Here is a 23,613-nt window from a genome sequence, read left to right as displayed (position 1 = left end):
ATAAGCAAAGTATGACTATTGTAGTATCCTCTTTCATTTACAACATCAAATGCCCTACCCTTCTCTTATGATGTCATGCATTTCTGTACGCTAACGTAATTTGATTACGTACATGTAGCTGTATTTGCTTGCAGAAACAAAGTTTACAACAGATAAATTTAGCTATATACACCTTTCATTTACTTTGAACAGTTATCAAGCTGCAAAAAAGCACACAAAGGAATAGGTGCAACAATAGTCACCTTGAGTCACCACGTCGAAAATCACAGAGCGTTTTAATGTTATCTTGCCCATTCCTACCTTGTTTCTTGACTTTTTGCACTCTAGTTACTTCCTAATTTGTCGAGTAAAGAGTGACTCACTCTTAATGAACATTTATTACTTTCGTTCTCCTGAGCTCAGAAGATCTAAGATTAGGCCCCCCAGTGGCTCAATGGTACGTCTGCTGACTTACAACGCTAAAAACCGGATTTCTATATCCGTGGTGGGCAGAGCACAGATAGCCAATTGAGTAGCTTGTTCTTAATTCAAAACAACAACTTCCTAGTTTTTATTTAACATTTCGGTTTTTGTTGGCGAGAGTGAGAAAGATACAGACGTGTTCTCTCAACGCAAAAAAGGAAAGTTTGAATAGATAGGCTTCCCCAACTAATACAGCTGAAAAAATATATAATACATTACCAGTGCGATTGACTACAAAGACTACTACTGCAGCGGCGACCACCTGAAGAAATCACTGACAGCAGAGCGGGTAACCGCGTTCAAGATCTCACCTGGAGATTACAATCAGACCAGTACAAACTATGGCAGACGAAAAAAGTGCCGATACCGATCAGGGTATACAGAAAACAAGTCAAGTCAAGTCTTGTTGGTGGCAAATCGAAGAGTAATTTAACTAATTCACCATTATTAGCGCTATGTACTATAGCTAAAAAGTAACTTAGTATGGCAAAAAAACAAACGAAAATAATGTAAGAAAAAGAAGAAAAGTCAAAAGAAAAATTATTAAACTAATTAACTCTACGGAAAATGAAGAAGAAGCAGTTGTTGTTACTAATACCGAGGTAGAGGTAGCTTCTCCTGCAAGTAACATTAACAATAAAATAACTAACAATGTAAAAGAAATAGAAGTAAAAACAAACGCCGTGGATGTTGACAGATCTACCGAAAACACTCAAAATAATATTGTGAAAAATACCACAGACAGTGAGCCAGACACCGAAGATCAAGAAGGCTTTATTACAGTCACATCAAAAGAAAAAAAAAACATTACAGAGAGAACAAAAAATAAGTAACAATAGGGCATAAAAAACGAAACCACCACAATTATCAATCATTATAGAAGGTATTTCAGGCCAGTACAACCAACCCCTACTTGCGACAGAGGTTAAACGCTGCAAGCCGCACGTAAGTATTGTTAATATCAAGCGTCTGCCCAGAGGCGGTGTCCTTGTTCAAGGACAAGTCGCTGCTGACCTGAACAGATTAGTAAAGGAGTGGCCAGCAGATGCTTTCAAACCAGGAAAAATTAAAATCCACCTACCAGGAAGTAAGCCGCAGCCTAAAACCATTGTAGTAAGAGGGGTTCACCAGACCATTAACCTTGAATCAATTATACAAGCTTCAGACGAACACGTTATTCCACATAATAATAACAGCGAATAATCTCAAAGAAAACACAGGCACCCACTAATCTTATACGTATAGACATAGACGACAGTTACAACATACTAAAACTAATAAATAATGGAATAACGCTTTGGTATAAAAAATACCAACTAGAACAGCTTAAAACTCCGGCAATAGCAGTAACACAATGTTACAATTGCCAAAGATATGGACATGTTTCTGCAGCCTGCTTAACAACACCGAGGTGCTGCGGCTGTGGCGGAGAACACCATATCAACCAGTGTAAAAAAGATAAAGAAACACCCAAATGTTGTAACTGTGGTCAAACCCACACAGCCAATTATAAAGGATGTGATAAATACAAACAAATAAAACAACGTATTTATCAGATAAGAACACCATCATCAGAACAAAATCAGCCAAATACAAACAGACAACCAAAAAACAGACATATCAACAGAATTTAATAAAACAACTAAAACCACATATGCAGAAATGTTAAAAGGAAAAGAACCCCACAAACAGCAAGAACAGAACTCAGGATAAGAACACCTTAACACAAACATAAAAGTCACAAGAAAACAGCACCACCATACAAGAAACGAATACTAACACACCAGATAAAACAAGCCTTTTCACAACCATAATCAAAAACATATTTACAGAATTTGTAACAGAATACACAAAACCAAACCAAACAACTAACTGCTACGAATTACTGATTAATATCTCCAAAAAACACATCACACCACGCATACCCTACATAATATCAACACTTACTGGTTACATGCTCACAGCACAATGTTCACAGTAGTATATATCAACATCTAAGGTGCAATAGCTTCCAAGAAACATGAGATCGAAGACCTAATACAAGAAACTAACCCCCCACATTATAATAGTAAGCGAAACTCTGATATACAATAACAATATATTTAAAATACCAAATTATTCAACAATAAGGAAAGACAGAATAAATAAGAATGAAGAAAATAGAGGCATTATGCTGCTCTACAAAATGGAGCTTTCAATAATAGAAATTAAATTGAGCAGTAACAACAAACATGTTACTGTCGATATCCTGCAAAGAAATAAAACAAAAGTAACTGTAGCAGGAATTTACTGCTCACCTAATAAACAAATAGATATAGCATTATTCAGCAACATCTTTTCCAACAACCAGAACTCCATAGTTATGGGTGACTTAAATAGTAAAAATGTTACCTTTGGATGCCGATGCTCAAACTACAATGGTAGAAGTCTATTACAATTCATAGATGATAACAATATAGTTTTATTAAATGATACCACCCCTACACATACAGCGTATGCCACTAACTCCAGTGACACACTAGACCTGTGTGTGGGTACATATAATCTGTGCCAGAAAATAATAAAATATCAAGTGGGAAAAGATGTCGACAGTGATAACCTTCCACTTCTCGCCCCCCCCCATAAAAATATAACATTTAGGAAAGAAAAATTTAATTACAGAAAAGCAGATTGGCAAAATTACAAACAGGAATTAGACAACCTGTTACCTAATAAAGTTATAAAAGAAGTTAAAACACATATTGAAATGGATAACTACTGTCAAACAATTACGGAGTGCCTTCAGAAAGCAGCCAAGTTAACAATATCAAAACAACACCATAAAACAACAAACAACACATGGAAACCCACCACAGAAATAATCAATCTAATCAAAAAACGAAGACAATTAAGAAGACAGTACATGATAACAACAAACAGAGAAACCAAAACGCAAATAAACAACATTAGAAATCACATCAGAACACAAATAAAACAACAAAAACAAGATAAATGGGACAATTACTGCTCTCAACTAAATGATAAAACTGACTCGAAAAAATTCTGGTCACATCTTAAAAGACTCACAAATGAAAATACAGACACAAAGAAATATCCTCCACTTGAACACAATAATACTATAGCACACACAAATAAAGAAATAGCCGAAGCTTTCAAAGATCAACTTCAAAATACTTTTAAAACTCACACTGATCCAGATATGGATACATATTTCTACAATAAAGTCACTAATCACATATTAAACAATAAACATCAATTTGAACCAATTTTTCCAATAAACATAACTGATACAAATACAAGTTCCGACACAGATTATACAAGCACGTTACTAACAAATGAAATATCCCTTCACGAACTACTCGAAGCAATAAAAAACAAAGCACCAGGTGAAGATAAAATACAAGCTATCCTTCTAAAAAAGTGCACTCCGAAATTGTTTGACAACCTAAATTTACTTTTTAACTTATCTCTATCCTCAGGATACATCCCAGTTTCTTCGAAGCTTGCAAATATATTAATGTTCCATAAGGAAGAAAAGCCAGCAAATAAATCTAATAGCTATCAACCAATCAGCCTGACCAGCTGTGTAGGCAAAATTCTTGAAAGAATAATCAGTAATAGACTCTTCACATTCTTGGAGATAACATCAAAATTACCAAAAGAACAAAATGGATTCAGGAAATTTAGACAAACGACAGACCACCTAATCAGATTAACCGAAACCATAATAGATAGCTTCAATAAAAAAGAATGTACTGTCGCTTGCTTTCTTGATATCGAGAAAGCATTCAACACTGTATGGCACCATGGTCTGAGGTTCCGAATGAATGAAATGGAACTACCGCGAGGAATTATTCGCTGGTTATCTAACGTTTTGAAAAATAGAAACTGTAGAGTAAATGTTGAAGGAACATTTTCCGAATACTTTACTCCTGAAGCTGGTGACCCTCAGGGAGGGGTGGTTAGCCCTATACTCTTCATCATGTATGTAAACAATATGCCACTGTGGGATCCAAATCATGGATTTTCTTCACAGTTCGTAGATGATGTGGCAGTCTGGAAAAGTGCCACAAAATTATATATGAATAGCACACTACTCCAGATTGCCCCATCGGCAAAATTTTTAGGTCTGACCTATGATTCAAAACTAACTTGGATCAATCATGTGAACGAAATTAAAAATAAAGTCTGGCAAAGAACTAACTATGCAAGGAGTCTAACTGGTAAAAACAGTGGAGTATCTACAGATAACATACTAAAAAATCTATAAAACATATATTAAACCTGTAATAGATTATGTACCTCCAGCATGAATAACTGTAAGCAATAAAATAATTAAAACCAAACTACAAACAATCCAAAACACACTTCTCACAACTGCGTACACAGTTCCAAGAACTATATCATCTCAGTTCATTCACAAATACTCGAACATACCAACCATACCAGATAGACTCCTACATATTACAATAATGTACTTTAATAAGAATTGGATGAAAAACGAATTACTATGCGAACTAGACAGATACCTCATACATGATGAAGCTAGTCCTAAATATCTCTCCCCAGTTAACTTATATTTTAAATATAAAAATAAATAAAAAAGAAAAAAAATATATAAATTTTAAATAATAATAAAAAATAATAAAAATATATATACATATATATATGTATTAAACAATAAAAAAAATTCCACCAACAAACTTGACATTCTGCTGATAGAATAAAATAATCATTGTATACGAGCCACAATACATGGAGATTGTCCTGAAAAGGATCAAAATAATATCCAGTTCTATAGTTATAAATACCAATCCGTCAAGAACATAAGTACGGGGAAGAGGTCACAGAAAACCTGACCCTCCAGGGTATGAACTTTTCTTACCCAAACACCGACAGACATTCATTTAACATTTCTTTACACTTATATTACTATGAAGTTATCAAGAATTACCTGTTAAAAACGTTCCTCAATGATCTTCTAGTATTTAGAAACAGGTAATTTGTTGTGAATACGGTTTGTCTTTTTTATCATATATTATGGAAGTGTTTTATAAAAACAGTTATGACTTTCGAAATAATCGTGTAATGAATCCAATAAATATAAAATCTAAAGTATCTTCTAGATTTCAGGATAAAACTGTTCTAAAAATATTTGAAGACTTCATGGATGAACACAGTTTTGAATGAAAATTAATTCTTTCCATTTCTTTGGCCGATCTTCCTTTCATTTATCTATTTGCATGAGGTGAATGTGATTAAACCCTTATCAGATGTTTTCCTTCAAGAGATGTTAATCGCACCGTTGTTGTTGGAAATCTATATTACTGAAGCTTCTAAGTCCAAAAATAAACTACTCGATGTTCCTACTGTATTAGTAGATCAAGAATTACTTTGATGGCCGATATTATGACTTATAGCAATAAAATCATACTTTTAGATGGTACGGATGTATTAAAACAGGTTACGAGTAAAGAGTTCATTGTTGTTAGCTAGTAATGCTTGTTTGACTGATTTCAAAATAATTGGATGTGCGATTAATCAATATCGAATTTTTCACGAAAACCCGTACACGTAGGGAAAAACAAGTTCATATGGACAGCTTTTCTCAAAATAAACTTTACGTTAACATCTGCATATTTCCAAAGATACTTATTAGTGAAATTATTTATAAATTTATCAATTAAGATGTTTTTACGTTAAAAAGAGTCTAAGATCTTAAACTTGGCATTGTGAATAAGGTTTATAATTGTACCTATTATTTATTTCTATTGACAACTCTTTTAAGCAATTGTTACGAATTTTGTTATCAATGCACATTGCTAGAAAGATATAATAATAATCGTACGCTATAAAAGATAGTATTAGAAATTTTATACCCTCCTTTCCCTGTGACGTTAACTCGAAAGTATGAATTATAATTATTCACAGATGATTTTGTTGCTGGATGGACAACGTTGATTAACTTTGGTTATTAGGTAATCTACAAGATACTGGAAATGAATTTTATGTTAATGTCACGTGAATGTCGGGAACGATTTGGCCCTGCATGGCCAGGTGGTTGAGGCACTCGACTTATAATCTGAGGGTCGCGGGTTCGCATCCCCGTCACATCAAACATGCTCGCCCTTTCAGCTGTGGGGGCGTTATAATGTAACGGTCAATCCCACTATTCGTTGGTAAAATAGTAGTTCGAGAGTTGGCGATGGGTGGTGATGACTATCTGTCTTCCATCTAGTCTTACACTGCTAAATTAGGGATGGCTAGCGCAGACAGCCCTCGTGTTGTTTTGCGTGAAATTCAAACCAAACCAAACCAGGAACGATTTCTGACATTAAGGTCCTGCAACTCTGCATTTGCCTTGAAAATGTCTCTATCGCTTCTTGAATCTGTGTTCCCCGCTGGGAGAGCAGCAAGTCTATGAATTTACAACGCTAAAGTCAGGGGTTCAATTGCCACAGCAGATAGTCCGATGTGGTTTTGTTATAACAAAATAAACACATATACAAATGAGTCTGTTTTGAAAAAAGATTGTGGCTGAGATCATAAATACAGTAACTGAAGTTCAAGTTGTCTAAAAGTAATTAACATTAATGAGACAGAGAAGGTTATTCCTAAAGTTTATCCACCTTTTTATTACAAAGTAAGTTTGTAGTTAGACAACATAAACCGACACGGCAAAAAATATCACAACTTTTTGTTCTTTAGCCAATATACAAATTTGGTAGTATCGCTTTGCTGTGAAAGTTAAATATTGAATTAAAATGCACATAATGATTAAGCATATAAACAATAGACCATTTTTGGTTAGAAAATACAATGAAATGTAAAAATCATAGGATATTAAAAAAAATGTAAAATTGAAATGTAAAACAAGAGTTGCTATCAGGAGAAATATTGATACCAGTCATGCGAGAACAAATTTCCCCAATATTTGGGCAGAATATGCCATTCTTATTTTACTTTTAATTGTTATTTATACCAGAGAAGTGCACTTCCCGACTTGTAATCATAAACGTATTAATTCTTGACAAGTGGAATTGATGTTCTTTATTATTACGATCTTCTAAACATTACGTATACATACTGAACAATCATAATTATTCGTATTTTATATATAATACTAGTATTTTCAAACTCTATCTGCTCACTAATAACTGGTTCGATTTTATGTTGTTTATAATATTTTTTTGCGATTATAATTCACATACATTTACTGGTCGGTCTCTAATGACAGTTAATCTAATTGCTGAGAAAAATCATTATTTCGCTTCATATGCATGTTAAACTGTTTGTACAAAACACTATGCATGAGTGTGCATATATTTTTAGGCTGTATGAAACATCCGTTCAACAGTCTCTTTTATTTAAAACAAATATTTATTCAGAAGTGGTGGTATACTAAAAATAGAGATTGCGAGCTATTCGTATGCTTGAAACGTGTTATATTTGTTCTAAACTTATGGTTTTCAGTTTCGTACTGCAAATTTTAGTATTGAACTTTTTATGAATTTTCGTGTTTACTTACAGTATTAGGAAGATATATTTATCTTGACATTGATTTACAGTATTTTCATATTTTTCTGGAGAAATGAAGATATGATTAAATTGCATTGCTATAAAAAATTCAAATATTGTTGTTTAAGAAAGTAGAAACATTTAAATAATGCAAACCTAGATAGCTTCTAACAAGTAAAATTAGATTACACGTTTACTGATAAAGATCTGGTCCCTACTACGGTTTTTCAACCTTTTTTGTTACACATTCTGGTAAATTTTATTTTGCACTATAACTCAAACTAAATACATGGATAACAAATATATCAAAAGAGCAATATTCATGAGACAACACCATCTTAAAACAGTGTTTCTAATCTATATTTTTTAGTATGTAATTAAATTAAACCAAAGTTAAATATTTTAACCCTCTTAGCAGTCATTTCTTATTCAGTGTTTCTTAAATCTATTGCCACTGCTAGAAGTGACATTTAGAACATATCATGTTTATAAGTCCTTTTTGCGCTGTATTCTTTCAATCAATATGATCTATAAATATAAGCAAATGAATTGAATTTCAAATTTCAATGTTATTGCAAAATACATACAAGGAGAATCATTTTCACGATATCAGCTGAAGTGATGGAGGTGATACATTCCTAATATGCTAAAAGTCGAGAATCTGCCATAACAGCTGTACTTTAAAAAATAACCCTCCACTGTGCTTTGATTATTATGCTTCATAAAGCTATATAACGATTACTTTTTTGGTCTAAATTTAAAATATTTGGATAATTAGTGCTTTTCACTTGTTTTTATTAACATAATTTTTGTTAGAATATTTTAATTTAAATTACATAAAATATTTTAATCATGTTCGAAGTTATCAGTAAAAATTATTCTGTAAAGTTTGATTATAGTAAAATTTTAAGGACGTTGTCTGAAATCGGCTTTTCAATTTAGGTTTAACATGTTATAATTCGATAAATGGTTTATAAACTGTGAACGTCAACTTTTTAAAATAGTTATTTGAAAAATTAGGCACATTTTAAGGAGATATATAATAATAAACGTCTAAAACTGAGAAGTATCAGACTGAATTCGTATGGAAGATATTATTTGTAAATATATGTTTGAATTAGAAATGAATTTGTTTATATATCCATTTAAATTTTATCACTCTATCTTCATTTTTTATCAGTAGAAATAAAGAAAATTATTTAAAATATTCTTAAGTCAATTTTAATGTAACTGTCAAATGAACCTTTAGTTTAAATAAATGCATCCATGTAATAAAGACACATATCAGTGTCCATAAGGCAATTTCAAAGAACATAAAAATCATATTCAGGTTATTTTGTTCATTCCTGTAAATTGTATGATAATTTATTCATGTTATAATATAATATAAGTTTCTAACCTTAATTTTAAATTTTGCTAATAAATTCAATTTTATATCCTGCTCTTCCTGTTCTTTACATTAAAATATGTTTAATCAGTACTTCAAAGAGTGTCCCATTTATTTTAAGAAAGTAAATATTTTACAACTGATTAAAAACACCCTTGAAAACCTACAGGTTAATAATATTGGGTAAAGCTCAAAATAATGTTTTGAACCACTATTTCGGAACAATATAAAATTAATTTGTATATAATTTTGGAAACTTTAACATGTTCTCTTCTGTCCAACGATTAATTACTAAGATAAACACATAAAGTGCTTATTTCTAACTGAAGTTGCAAGTCTTTTAACAGTATATGACGACCTAGTCTGGATCCAACTTTTTTTTTAAATATTACATCGTTTAGTGTGTAGTGATTCTTGGATAATTGTATATTTACTCATGTTATTATGTGTTAATAAAGGGTAACAATGTAATATGAGTGTTGCATAATTATAGGATTTACATTGTTACAGTGTTCGCTTCTTATTATAATCACCGGATATCTGCTGTGTTCATCATGTTGTGATCATCACATTGTTAGAGTACTTACAATGTGGTGGTCCATGCTTTATCTCAATGTTCAAAATATTATGATTACAGTAGGAACTATGTTTACTATTATCATCCACTAGTCCACGCTGTAATTGCAGTTTTCATCACATTACGGTTACTTATCATATTGTATTTACTCTTTTTCTGGTGTAGAAAGTCTTCTTTTTTCGGTTAATGTTGCATTGCTTTTTACATCATGCTTTGAACACCTTATCCTTGATTATATTAAAATATTATTATTGTATCGCAACAGTGTTCTCTCTGTTGCGCCACCTTCATTATTACAGGGTTCACTATACTGCGACTATTGAATTATGTAGTATGCACCCTCTTATACAGCATTTTCCTTCCAAAGGTCACAATATCAGTACAGTATTCAACATATGACGATTCCATCTTTATGGTTTTCATAATGTTGTTGCCATTAAGTTATTAAATCGTTTATTATGTACTGATTACTCAATCATTACAGTGTACACCACAGTGTGATCACTGCAATGTCCCCTCATGATTAGTCTTTATTATTTATGTTAATCAGTCACATTCACAAAATACGGGGCCCGGCATGGTCAGGTGGTTAGGTACTCGACTCGTAATCCCAGGGTCGCTGGTTCGAATCCCCGTCACATCAAACATGCTCGCCCTTTCAGCCGTGGAAACGTTATAATGTGACGCTCAATCCCACTATTCATTGATAAGAGTTGGCGGTGGGTGGTAATAACTAGCTGCCTTCACTCTAGTCTTACACTACTGAATTAGGAAGGGCCAGCGCAGATAGCCCTCGTGTAGCTTTGGGCGAAATTCAAAACAAACCAAACAAACCACAAAATACGATATCTCAAAGTTGCCATGTTTAAAGCTAATTAGTTCTAAAACAATTGGTTTATTCATGGGGATGAGGAGTTTACTTTTGTTCTGTGGTGAGTAGAAAGACAAGAAAAGTAAGCTCAGTACAGCTAGTAACAGATTAGCATTATTTATTTCTATCACATATCAAGTTGTTAATAGAACAAATTAAATAAATTTTTAATCCTTTTTTCGAATATTTCAGCGATTTTTGGAAGTAATTAAAATAAATTAATTCAGTGTATTTTTTGTGTTTTATCTCTGATTTGATAATGTTTTAAAGTAAATATACTTTTTATTGCACAAAGTAAAGTTTTTATTCTATTAAAATAATAATAATTTCTTATTATATCTCTCGTGTGTTATCACTCCATTCAATAAAAACGATAATTTTGGTCTTCATACCAGTAGAGACTGTGATTTTATCTAATCATTGGTTTTACTAAAATTTCTGGGTAAATCATGTTTGAATGTGTTCACTTTATTACAAAGAATATATGGCATTTCCATGCTCCAGTTACTTGCTTTTTTCTTTATTTTAAGTTCTTTTGCTTTCACGCACAAAAATCCACTTTTACTTACAAAGTCAGAAGACTTCATCATATGCTCATGTGATGCTCATATGATGAAGACTTCATCATATGCTCATACTACCTTTTCAACTATCCGTTGCAGTGTTACAATTAATTCTCTAATGGATCACAATGGATACAATTAGTGTCTATTTTATACGATTCCGCAAAACCATTTCTGATTAAGTATATCATATATTGTGCACAATTAACGAAAAAAAGAGAAAGATATACCGCTAATTGTATAATACGAACTGATGTACTGGTGTATACAATCTCGAAATGTTAAAATTTAAAGACAAATCAACAAAGCAGGATTGATGATTAATATTAAGTGAGATATAACATGGCTCGTAGATAAATATATAAAAAAAAAAGTCTCGTTACGGAAGGAAAGCCAGCATAGTGTGTCAGTTAGAGCAGTTGCCACGGTAAAAATGCTACTATTACAACAGAATAACTTCAGCTATATGCTGAGTTTGGGTATTGATTTCCAATAAATAATGTTTCATAATGTTGCACATAAGCCTTGTATGGAATTAAAGTTATGAACGTTGGATTTTGGTAAGATATGTGTTTTTAAATCAAGGAATGTATGAGGGTACTCTAAGGATAAAAATGAATAGGAGAATTTTGATTACTTTTCTCAAACAAAATACTTTTATTTCTCTTAACATTGCAGTGCAGTAGGTTGAGAACTTTAGCTAAGAGACCACTTCTTAATTACTTGAAAAAAGCACACATTACAATCTAAACTCGTGTTAGTGTTTAAACATAAATATTAATGTTAGTCACGAAAAGCTTATATTACATGAACATTTAGCTTTCTTATATCTTATGGTAACAATTCTTCCCGAGTGTTTTAGTATTCAGCGCGGAAGTTGTATTAATTCCACTTAAGGACCAAAGTGGCCTGCATTATGAACAGAAAGACACAACTCATGTTTTAGTATGAAAAACGTTGAAGTTTATTTTCCTTACTTATTACTTCATCATAATAAATATAAATGTATAATCTATTTGACCGTATATTATGAATTACAATATATTCAATTCACTAAGGAACTGCCCGCAACCTAATTTGTCATATTTCCACTAGATATTCGATATATACTCGAGTTACAGTACCATGTGTTTTACTAAAATAAATTATTCAAAGTGACATGAACCGTATTTATATAAAGTAATATGTACAATCATAGCATGACAGGCTTTTGTCAAGGCCTTAATGAGTATTGTAGAAGTAAATATCAATGATGTTAATATTCGCTATAATTGGTAGCTGTTCCCCAGAAATCTTAAATAAGTAAAGTTAGTAGGAGCTAGAATGTTATGAAAGGTTGAAATCTCCAAAGGCTGACAGTCACGCACTTTTCTTGTCTCCCTTCTTTTCTTATACAGTCTCATCTTCTCATATACATACAAACATATATTTGTATACAGAAAAGTAAAGATAAATATGTATAGACAGATATGGAAGAACGGATCTATAGAGAAAAATAGATAAGATTAAATTTACCTTGAAAACACTGACCTAAAATATTCATTAAAAGCTAAACAATAACAAACGTACGCTAATTTTCAGGAAGCAAGTTAACTTTTTAAATTTTATGTTAATGTCTGTGAAAAAATTTCAGATGTCATTAATTAATCTGATAGCTCTAAAAGAAATAAGTATAAATGCAATTTTTAAGGTAATGAAAAACATTTTCCGACTTCGAGACTTCTTCCGCATTTAAAGAAAAGAAGCTTCTTTACCATATGATTTTGCTTGATTAATTTCAGTTAGCTAGCTTTCGGTAGGATGTAGTTAATGGTCAGTTTGTTCGATTGTGAATACGTGGATGCACCGCTCATGTCTCTTTGTCCAAAAGTCGCACTCTTCATTTTGGGGCTCGTGGTTTCGTCATAAGAGTGAGGTAAAACCTCATTCGATTAGAATAGTCCAAGAATTAGCGGTGGGCGCTAATGACTAACTGCTTCCCCTATAATTTATCAGTTTCCAATCAGACTTTGTGCAAACATCGGTAACAAGTAAAGATCATCTCAAATTACATACTCACCCTTTCAGCCGTGAGGGTGTTATAATGTTACTGTCAATCTCACTATTCGTTAGTAAAGGAGTAGCTCAAGAGGTGGCTGTGGCTGCAGATGACTAGCTATCTTCTCTCTAGTATTTTACTGCTAAAATAGAAACGGCTAATGCAAATAGCTCTCGCGTAGCTTTGCGCGAAATTAAAAACAAACAGTAAAACAAAATTATCTAATATTAGTAAATGGTCCTTTAGTTTATCTAGAATAATTGGAAATTAACTCTTCGTATTAAAAGTGAAATTTGCGCGAAATTAAAAACAAACAGTAAAACAAAATTATCTAATATTAGTAAATGGTCCTTTAGTTTATCTAGAATAGTTGGAATTTAACTCTTCGTATTAAAAGTGAAATTAATATGAAAGTAGAGTTAATGAAAAGTTGTTTATCTCTATATACATTAATATACCCCACAGTGTGGGATACAATATGCTAATAAATTATGAGAATTTTAATAGAGAAAATTTTGTGAAACTAAACTTACTTTGACATTTTCTAGTTAAATACCTGTATCACTGTTGTTTTTATTAATCCTCTGCTTGCTGTCATGCAGTGGCACAGAACCCTTTACTCGATCCAAGAATTTGTCAGGTGAGTTAATAAGATAATGTGATAGTTACCAGGATTATTAAAACTTTATTCGTTAATTGATTTAATATTTATTTAGAGATTTAAGACGTAGTAAGCTTACTTTTAAGGCCCACAGCACGTGAGCAAATAATAATAATTCGTTGATGTGAAGTACGACACACTACGGATGACTTTGATGCATGGTTGAAATAAGGCTGCCGAAAAGTTAAGATTTTACGTAGATCAACAAACTGCAGTTTAATATTTGATATTTGATTGATTGATTACATGCCTAACATTTTGCATATTGATGTATAACACAACAATGCCAATTATTATATTTTAAGAGACCATAATTTGCACTAGAAGAGTGATATAGCTACAAAAGTGATCCAGATGGAAATGAAAGTGTTTATTTTCATTTTTAGAGCTCTTTATTTTAGAATAACCACGTAAAAATAGATAATACAAGTAGCAAGTGATACGTGTGTACTAAAGTGTTTAAAGTATTAATAATTATACAATTTAATATTTGTAAAATATTTATTTGAATCTCTCTTACCAACTTGTCCTGTACAGATAGAAGAGCTTGTTAATAAACGTTATCAGTGTATTCGATTTTCTTTCTAAGAAGCAGATTTAATTCGGCCCGAGTTTGTTACTGCATGATCTAGTGAGTGTGGTGTTGCTATTGGAAGAAAATCAAGTATGTGTCTAAACCAAACATTGTTTTATGTTAATAATGTGTTGTCATCAGCCTCAGATTTCATTCCAAGAAAAGTAATACAAGAATATGTCTGTAACTCGAAACAGAAATAATCGAATATTTTGGTGGTTAGTCTTTCATATAGTGTTTATTTTGACGTTATCTAATGACTTCTAAAATCATGCACGCAAACTTAGTTATAACTTTTTAAAACTAATTTCCATTTGAAACTGTCACATTTACACCATTGCTTTTAACGTTTCTACTTCAGAATGTTATAAACTTATAGTAATTAATAACAATATATTTCTAAATGATTAATAAAAATTGCTGCTAAAATTATATAATTTCTTAAAAATATTTTTAATTAAGAGCTATGATAGCTTTTCCCTGAAATATATATTTTTCATTGAAGTGCAGTTGCCTTTACTCAATAGTATGGAGTCAACACAGAATAAGTCGTAACGAGATGATGCTGAAATTTATCAAGTAAGCGTAAACAAAGCGACAACCGTTAGGGCTTGCAATTAATTCATTTTAAATTATGTTTTTTATTGAAATCTTAAGGTTTTTCATTTATTCATTGTACAAAGCTACAAAAGTATCATACCTACTGAAGGAGCAGGAATTTTATTCAAAATAATATAATATCAGCTCTATGAAAATAAACTTGAGCATTAAAACATGTACAAGTAACATCTTTAAAAACTTTTGAAAGCTTAATTAACTTTTATAGTCTTACTTGGAAGCCAGAAAATAAAAAAATATCTGGTTACAATGTAAACTAATATTTTATATAATAAAATTTGAATTCGCTTAACTTTGCATTGTGACAGTATTTGCAGGATTACAAATTCATATATCATATAATGAATAACTTTAGACGAATAAGTTAAAAGCCTGTATAAAAAAACGAATAATGAGGAGCAAACTAAAACTAATTTAAGCAAAACATTCTGCTTTTGTCGACAACAATAAACAACGAGATAAAAGTATATGCCATTTAAAACTGCTAAGAACCTTAAGTGGATACCTAAACAGAATAATTTAGCAGATGTAATAAATATATATTTCTGAGTATATTCAAAGATTTATCTCTTGATAAATGTAAAATATTGCCACTCAACAATGATCGTTAAGGCACAAAGCTCTCCCTCTTTACAATATAATTATTTTATTTAGACTGTGTGTTTGTTCTGGGATTTTATTTTTATAATTTCTCTTCAAGCTAATTGTTGAGTAATCTGACATTTCTCTCGCAATTCGTCTCAACTGTGAAACAGAAATTCTGCGTGTATGTTTCATGTCTTGTATCTTTGTGATCTCTCTTGCAACTAGTACACGAGTCACCGGATATTCCTCTTATTAGGCCAAAAATCAAGACACTTAACTTTGTTGAAATTAATTGTTACTATATTTGTATTAGTACCAGGCGTAATAATGATATTGTTTTTACTATCCCGGAAAACGAACATAAGCGTCCGTAGTCAATATTTACGCAATTCAGAATATTGTTGTTCAGTTAGCTGTAAAGTGACGTCATGTAGACGAATCAATCTCTTTGTCGGTAAAATAAATATTTGAGTTAAGATTTACATAAGAGCTAGTTGATATAGTCGTTTATTCGTGTTATGCAACTTGCTTCTGCGAAACTATGAAATAAACAGAGTAGTTAAAAGTCTCTCTTCCAGTTTAATTCCAAACTAATAAAGTTGTTAAAAAACTAAATATATTTAAGTCAAACCAAATATTAAGGTACTGCGATTTATTCTTACCTAGATGGTCTTTGTTATATAATTGACGCGATTCTTAAATTATAAAAATGCCGTATCAAATATGGTATCACCATAATATAGCATAACATAATACATATATATTATCATTTTATATTTCAATAAGTAAAATATAACAGCATTTCTGCCATCATGCAGTCAACATTGACTAATTTACATCGTACTTTTATATATAACGCCGTATTCATGGAAGTTCTTTGTTTCATATCAGTACTAACCAAGATTTGATCCTGTGTTTTATATATAGAAAACCTCTTGTATCAACTTATACGAGATCTTTTCTTGTAGAACTTCAATCAACTATATATTTCAGTGTTTTCCCACTAAACATAGTAAGATACTTACTCTAAATATAACTACAACTACTGAAGATACAAGTTACAGAGAGAAAGTAATTGTAACAATGGACAAAGGGAATACATCATCATTAAGCTCCAAAACATAGCTGAAGATAGTAACTATGTGAAGACACATCGAGAGAGAGCAAGAAAAACAATTCATCAACAAACATCAGAAAAACTCTGGATCACAAACTGTCAACTAACAGTGCATAACAGTACTATGCAATATATCTATGTACTAACTAAACGTAAATAAAGTCAAACCATATATATATCTTGCATATGTCATCATTGCAGAGAAAACACTTCCATATTAAGCGTTCAGCTCAGTTTGTACAAATCACAAAAGCAGCCACAACAATCTCACCAGACACAACGATCAAATTCAATGTAACGAATCTATTCGTTAATGTACAAATAGTTTAAACACTACAATACTAAAATACTGAAAAACTGTAGAAATATTGAGGAATACAACTAACTGCCAACATTCATAAGAATATAACCCTAAAACCTCTTTTCAAATCAGCTTACTTTCAGTATAAAGATAAATACTGTTAACAAATATAAGTTCATCCCTATCACCAATCCTCAATAAACGTTACATGGAACATTTAGGAAGCTAATACCGTCAAAATAGTATGTTTTTTTTTTTAAAGATCCAGGACTTATTCGAACCTGCGACTTTGGGATTAGGAGTCGAGTGCCTTATCCACCTGGCTTCTCTTACAGAGCAAAGAATTTGTATATTTTGGGTCACCAAAATAATTATTAATCGGGCAACCTGCTCTCTTTAAGATTCATTGAAATTATACTTATTTTCCATGTCATTTGACGACTAAAATGGAATAGAGTTATACATATTTAAATAATGCAGATCACCTGTATAAAATATGCCATTGGAATAACAAATTAACAAATCAGTTAAGAACTTTGTCCTTTTGACACATAGAAAATGATACGTACAAATTTAATCAGGCTGATCCCTCTCTAATAACAAAAAAAAAAAAAATGTATATATATATATATAAAATACAGGGTTTTGTGACTATGTCAGTTCTTTTTTTTTCCTGAGAAAGACTTTGAAACGTCAAATATCTGAAAATAAATCAATACTAAAATTTTCGTGCTTATGTTCCGAAAGTTTTTGTTATTTTAGTATCCATAGCTGCAGTAGCTGACTTAAAACAAAATTATGTTCTTTCCGATTCAGTACTTTGACTTTTATTCTTGTATGTTCATGTGTAAACTGTAATGATGATACTAATAAAAATGCATGAATTTTATTTATAATAAAATGTATTTTTTTAATTATAGACCTTCTGAGTGGTATTTTTGATTATTATAGTAATTTTCTCATTATTTTCGTTTCAGTTTTAATTTTTTTCTGAATGCTATTGTTTGTCGTTAACATAAGGTAGCTGTTCCCAGTTATTATTATATTTTTATTTAATATATGACAAAAAACGATGTGCAAACAACAAGGTAAAAACAAAACCAGCATAAAAATAACAGAAATATATTATTTTTATGCCATGTGAAAAAAGTTATTTATAAAAGTACAAGATTGTATACACTGAAGTTTGCACATGTAATTCATAATTCATTTTTCATACAGAACACTTTTATCGTATATTTTTTGGATCAAAAGAAAACTTTAGATACTAATTTTTCTTGAAATGAACAAAGTGAAAATTTATAATTTGGACAATGGGAATTTTCTACATCCTTGAAGGCCGCTATTCACCCTCGTATGAATGACAATGCACAAACTATTTTGAAAATATCATTATTGCCTAAGTAACCATATAAAATTCTTTTAAATTTTTAAGGGCTTATTTTTACACGTAATATCAACAGAGTCGTTGGATCATATGTGGACAAAGTTGATATGGCTGTAATCTGTCACATTAAAGGTAGTGAATAAATGTTCTGTAATAAACGAAATGGTATCATTGCTTAATAGAGTGTACGTTAAAACGTACGGCCCGACATGGTTACATGGTTAGGGATCTCGATTCGTAATCTGAGGGTCGTGGGCTCGAGTCCCCGTCCCACCAAACATGGTCGCCCTTTCAGACGAGGGAGCGTTATAATGTTTAGTTCAATCCCATTATTCGTTGGTAAAAGAGTAGTCCAAGAGTTGGCGGTGGGTGGTGATGACTAGCCGTTTTCTCTCTAACATTATACTGCTAAATAATGGACGGTTAGTGTAGATAGTTCTCGTATAGCTTTGTGCGAAATTCCAAACAGACAAACTAAACACGCATTTAAAAGTTTATTGTTTTCTGTTGGGACAAGTCGGTATAACTAGAAATTAAGTCTGTTATATCTTGAAATAACTTTTGTCGGTGTGATGGACTGAATATTAAAGAGTGTTGTTTCTTATGAAATTGGTCTGGCATGGCCGAGCGCGATACGGCATGCGCTCGTAATCTGAGGGTCGCGGGTTCGCATCCGAGTCGCGCTAAACATGCTCGCTCTTCCAGCCGTGGGGGCGTTATAATGTGACGGTCAATCCCACTATTCGTTGGTAAAAGAGTAGCCCAAGAGTTGGCGGTGGGTGGTGATGACTAGCTGCCTTCTCTCTAGGCTTACAGTACTAAATTAGGGACGGCTAGTACAGATAGCCCTCGAGTAGCTTTGTGCGAATTTCAAAAACAAACAAACAAAACTTATGAAATTTTACATTTTTCTGGAAAGAAATTCTTTGCTTGAGTAGTTGAGGCGTAACATATATCTTACTAGTTTTAAGGAGAAGAGAAAATAAAAAATAGAAAAAATAGTTAAAGATATGTAGCATCTACTTACTGATATTGAAGACGAAAAGAAACGATTCTTTTCTGGAAAGCTATTTAAACGGCTACAGAGGAAAACTAGCAGTGACAGAAATAATTTAATTGGGGAATATAACGAGCAGATAAAAGGAAAGAAAAATTGTGGATACACGTGGTTAGGCCTATATGTTGAGCATTAACACTTTATTTCAAAGGACATAAAAATGTTAAGTTCACCGTAAGAAATCAAACAGCGAATGTTAGTTTATAAGTCCATTAACTTCCCGCTGTCTCAGCGGGTGACGCGTTTGTATTCTTTAACATAACATAATGTTTACGAATAACGAGAGGCCTGTTGTTCTATATCGGCTCTCTTGTCCTCCAAGCCAAACTCAAACTATTAAATAGATAAATAGAAAATGTTAAAGCCAGCCCTTATCATTCCTGTATCTAACAAGCTTTCATTCAAACATATTGAAATCTACCGCCTCCATAACATCCAGAGGCAACCTATTTCATAGGCCAACCATCCTATTTGAAAATTAAAATCACCTCGGGCTGAAGATGGCTTCTAACTTAGCTAAGGCTATATTTGTGTCTCCTAGTTCTACAAATCTCTCTGTTAAGTATGAAAAAACGTTGATCCATCAATATTATCAATTCCTTTCAGAACCTTAAAGATTTCATTTATATCTTATCTAACTCTTCTTTATTCAAGAGAAAACCATGTTAATGATCTTCATCTCTACTCATATGACAACAACTTCATTCCAGAAACAATTTTAGTAACTCTCCTCTAAAACATGTCCAACTATTCAATGTGTTTCGTAAGGTAAGGAAACCAAGACTGAACACAATATTCCAAATGTAATATAAGCAGTGGCCTATGCAATGGAATTATAACCTCTTTAAACTTGTATTCAATATTTATGTGGATACAACTTGCAACCCTATTTGTCATACTACTAGCAACTGCACATGGATTCGATGGCTTAAGAGATTATCAACTATTATACCAATATTCTTTTCTTTCATGACATTGTTAAGGTTATTTCCATCCCAATTACAATTGTAATTCATATTATGATATCGTAAATGCGATGTTTTGCATTTAATATAATTAAAACCCATCTGCCATTTATTTGCCAAACTAACCAAATGATTTAAATCTTTCTATAAAGCAGCTGCATTCTCTTCACGGCCAACAACACTCAAGACCTTGATATCATCAACATATTTAAGTAATTTATTGACCATTTCTGGACCTGTGTCATCGATGTAAATCAAAAAAGAGCAATGGCTCTAAGATTGATCCCTGAATATACCACTTGCAACATTAATCCGGTTTGACTGACCTCCGTTTACAACAACCCTCAGCTTTCTTCCATCAAGCTATTCTTCGAGCGAATTAATTAACTTAGTTCCCAAACCAATAGAGATAAGTTTCTTTACAAGCCTTTTATGTGGAACTTTGTCAAGCGCTTTCTGAAAATCCAGATACACCAAAGCTACACCGTTACTCTCATCTAGATATGTAGTAACATTTTTAAAGCATGTCAAATGATTTGTAAAGCAAGATTTTCCTTTTGTTAAATGACTCTGCAAAGTATCTTTTATCAGATTTTCTGAACCTTTTCCCACAACTTGATTTACTCATTTTTAAATTGATAAGCTTAATAAGTCAGAAAAGTATGTTTTCGACATCATTTTTCTGAGTTTTCACTATCACTAAAATGTTTTTTTTTCAAACGTTTCAGTCTCTTCAGTCAGATATTGAATCACTTTTAGACAATTCGAGTGTTGTTCAATTGCCACTCTTAAAGTCCAAATTAAGATATGTTTTAAGTCTTTGTATTTCATGTTTCTAGACTACTTAACAAGGTGTTTCAGTACCGATGTGTTTAATATCTTCATAGAGAATTATAGTTAAGTGTCGTTCGAGTTACGTTCAAACAAAATATTCACGATGCGAATAATCCACCGACCTGAACTTTCAGCATGAAGTGTGTTTCACGAAGAGCATATACATGTATGAAAAAACTACTCCATTTGCTAAAATAAGGTGATATGATAAATGGCATGTTCTGATGAACTCCCGTATACGCGCAATAAGTTCACCTTTTCATGGACTGCCTGTACAAGCATACATGTAACAGAGTAAAATGAAAAGAAAGAACCACATGCACATGGGTAACTGCAGTTCAACCAAAAATATCTACTAAGCTATCAGAACTTCAGAAGTTATAATAGGTAAAAGTACTCATTATCCCAAACATATTTACGTCATCGGTAACAATAATACTCTTTATTTCTAGCTACATACACCGCCATTTAAAATTTTACAGATGAAAATATAATAAACTTCTTCCACTATAATATATTTTAATCTGTAGTGTCAGATAACAATTTTGCATATTTACCTACAATGAAAACATTGTCCTAGACAAATGTAGACCTACGAAGAAATCTATGACGATTTCTTATCTTTAATAAGGATACTCGCTCGATTTTTCATTGGGTTTTCAAGATGTTATGTACCTTCATTTTTACAAAGTATTGTCCTAACGACCAGAAACAGGAACTATATTTTATTCAAATGCTAAAGTATGATTTTATAAGTCTACTTCTTTATGCTGTATTAAAAGCAAAACTCTGCAAACATGTTGTATACCTCACTTTTTCGGCAATTTCTCGCCGTGAAATAAACATGGATCGTTCTTGCACGTATTTACGTCGATTTAAATCATCAAATTATAGCAAAACCATAATATTACTAACTATCAATTGTCAATATGTACTAGTCGTTTCATTGTAAATTTGTTTGAACTACCGAGCTGACATTCTAAAATGAACTTACCTTTACAAATTCAGGCAAAATACTTCTAGTTTCAAGAAAATGCTCAATAATAGCATGGCTGTGATCCACCTTCAGCTTGTGCTCAATTCAAAACAACAACGAGTGATCCACCTTCAATTTAGATGTAAACTTTGTAAACGGGTTTTCTTGAGCTAGCAAGAAAGGTTTATCTTCATGTTTTGAGGAATTATTTCACTGGCCCATTTCAGTTTTTATGCGTTGAATAAAGAGCTATACGTATTTTAGCCTTATTTCTACCATTTCGAAGATTCAAACACTCCGATTAGTTTTGTTTTCATGACAGGTTGATGTAGAAGAAATATATATTAATTTACCACCGATTTTCTTAAACTTATCTGTACTTCTGACACTACAACAGCAGTGATCAATAACCTACAGCGTCTCCTCCTATAGAACCATAAAGTATCTGTGGGAGTTGTTAACGCAGAGAAGATTGCAGCTTTTCTGAGCAAAATCTACGCTATCCAATCCTGAAGCCTTATCATCACTCAAAAGGACAAGCTCGTAGAGAGCAGGTAGTTGAGTCTCTGAGTGTTACAAGGGCTATCCTACAAGCGTTCATAATATTTTTTCACGCTAAACTTAAATGTTACACCTAGCTACGACCTTTTTCCTTACCAAATGTCGTTGCCATGGGAAACGAGCTTTGTCAAGTTGCAACTGTTATGCACATTATATTATCAAAAATTAGAAAGATTTAAATTATGTTTCAAAGGTTCTTCAAAGATAATACACTCTAGTGAGAACTTCAGTTTGCTGTGAGGTATAACTGTGTACTTACAGTTGTTAAGAGTAATAACAGACAATCATGGGTTGAACGACTGCCCTCTAGCAGCGGAAAACAGAAGAATATCAAAAATATGTTAATTTTGTACAGGCGACGTCATTAGTGTTAGAAAAAAGTATGAAGATCTAGTTACAAATTAAAATAATTTTTTATGTGTATATGTGTGTGACTATAGAAAACTTTTGTCTGATTACTTTACACAATAATTATCTAAATATTTTGTCCAGGTCAATTTTATCACTCTTTTCCAATTTTCTGGTCTTAGGCTAATCAAGCCTTATAGTTTACAGTTAGAA

At 32.0% G+C, this 23,613-nt stretch overlaps 1 protein-coding gene across 3 annotated transcripts in view; it reads right to left on the bottom strand.

Moving 5' to 3' along the window:
* Positions 1–23,306, bottom strand: part of LOC143252913 (cAMP-dependent protein kinase inhibitor gamma-like) — a 74,530-nt gene extending 51,224 nt beyond the window's left edge. The window contains exon 1 of one of the 3 annotated variants that reach the window (XM_076505758.1): positions 22,510–23,306. The gene's annotated coding sequence lies outside the window, so the exon portion shown is untranslated. Of the gene's footprint in view, positions 1–2,853; positions 2,911–22,509 lie in introns of those variants that run through there. The other 2 variants (XM_076505759.1, XM_076505760.1) reach the window with 2 other exon arrangements.
* Positions 23,307–23,613: the final 307 nt, after the last annotated feature.

This window comes from Tachypleus tridentatus, chromosome 6 (genome assembly GCF_004210375.1).
Source record: "Tachypleus tridentatus isolate NWPU-2018 chromosome 6, ASM421037v1, whole genome shotgun sequence".
Taxonomy (NCBI): domain Eukaryota; kingdom Metazoa; phylum Arthropoda; class Merostomata; order Xiphosura; family Limulidae; genus Tachypleus; species Tachypleus tridentatus.
This window is presented reverse-complemented; position numbering and strand designations above follow the sequence as displayed.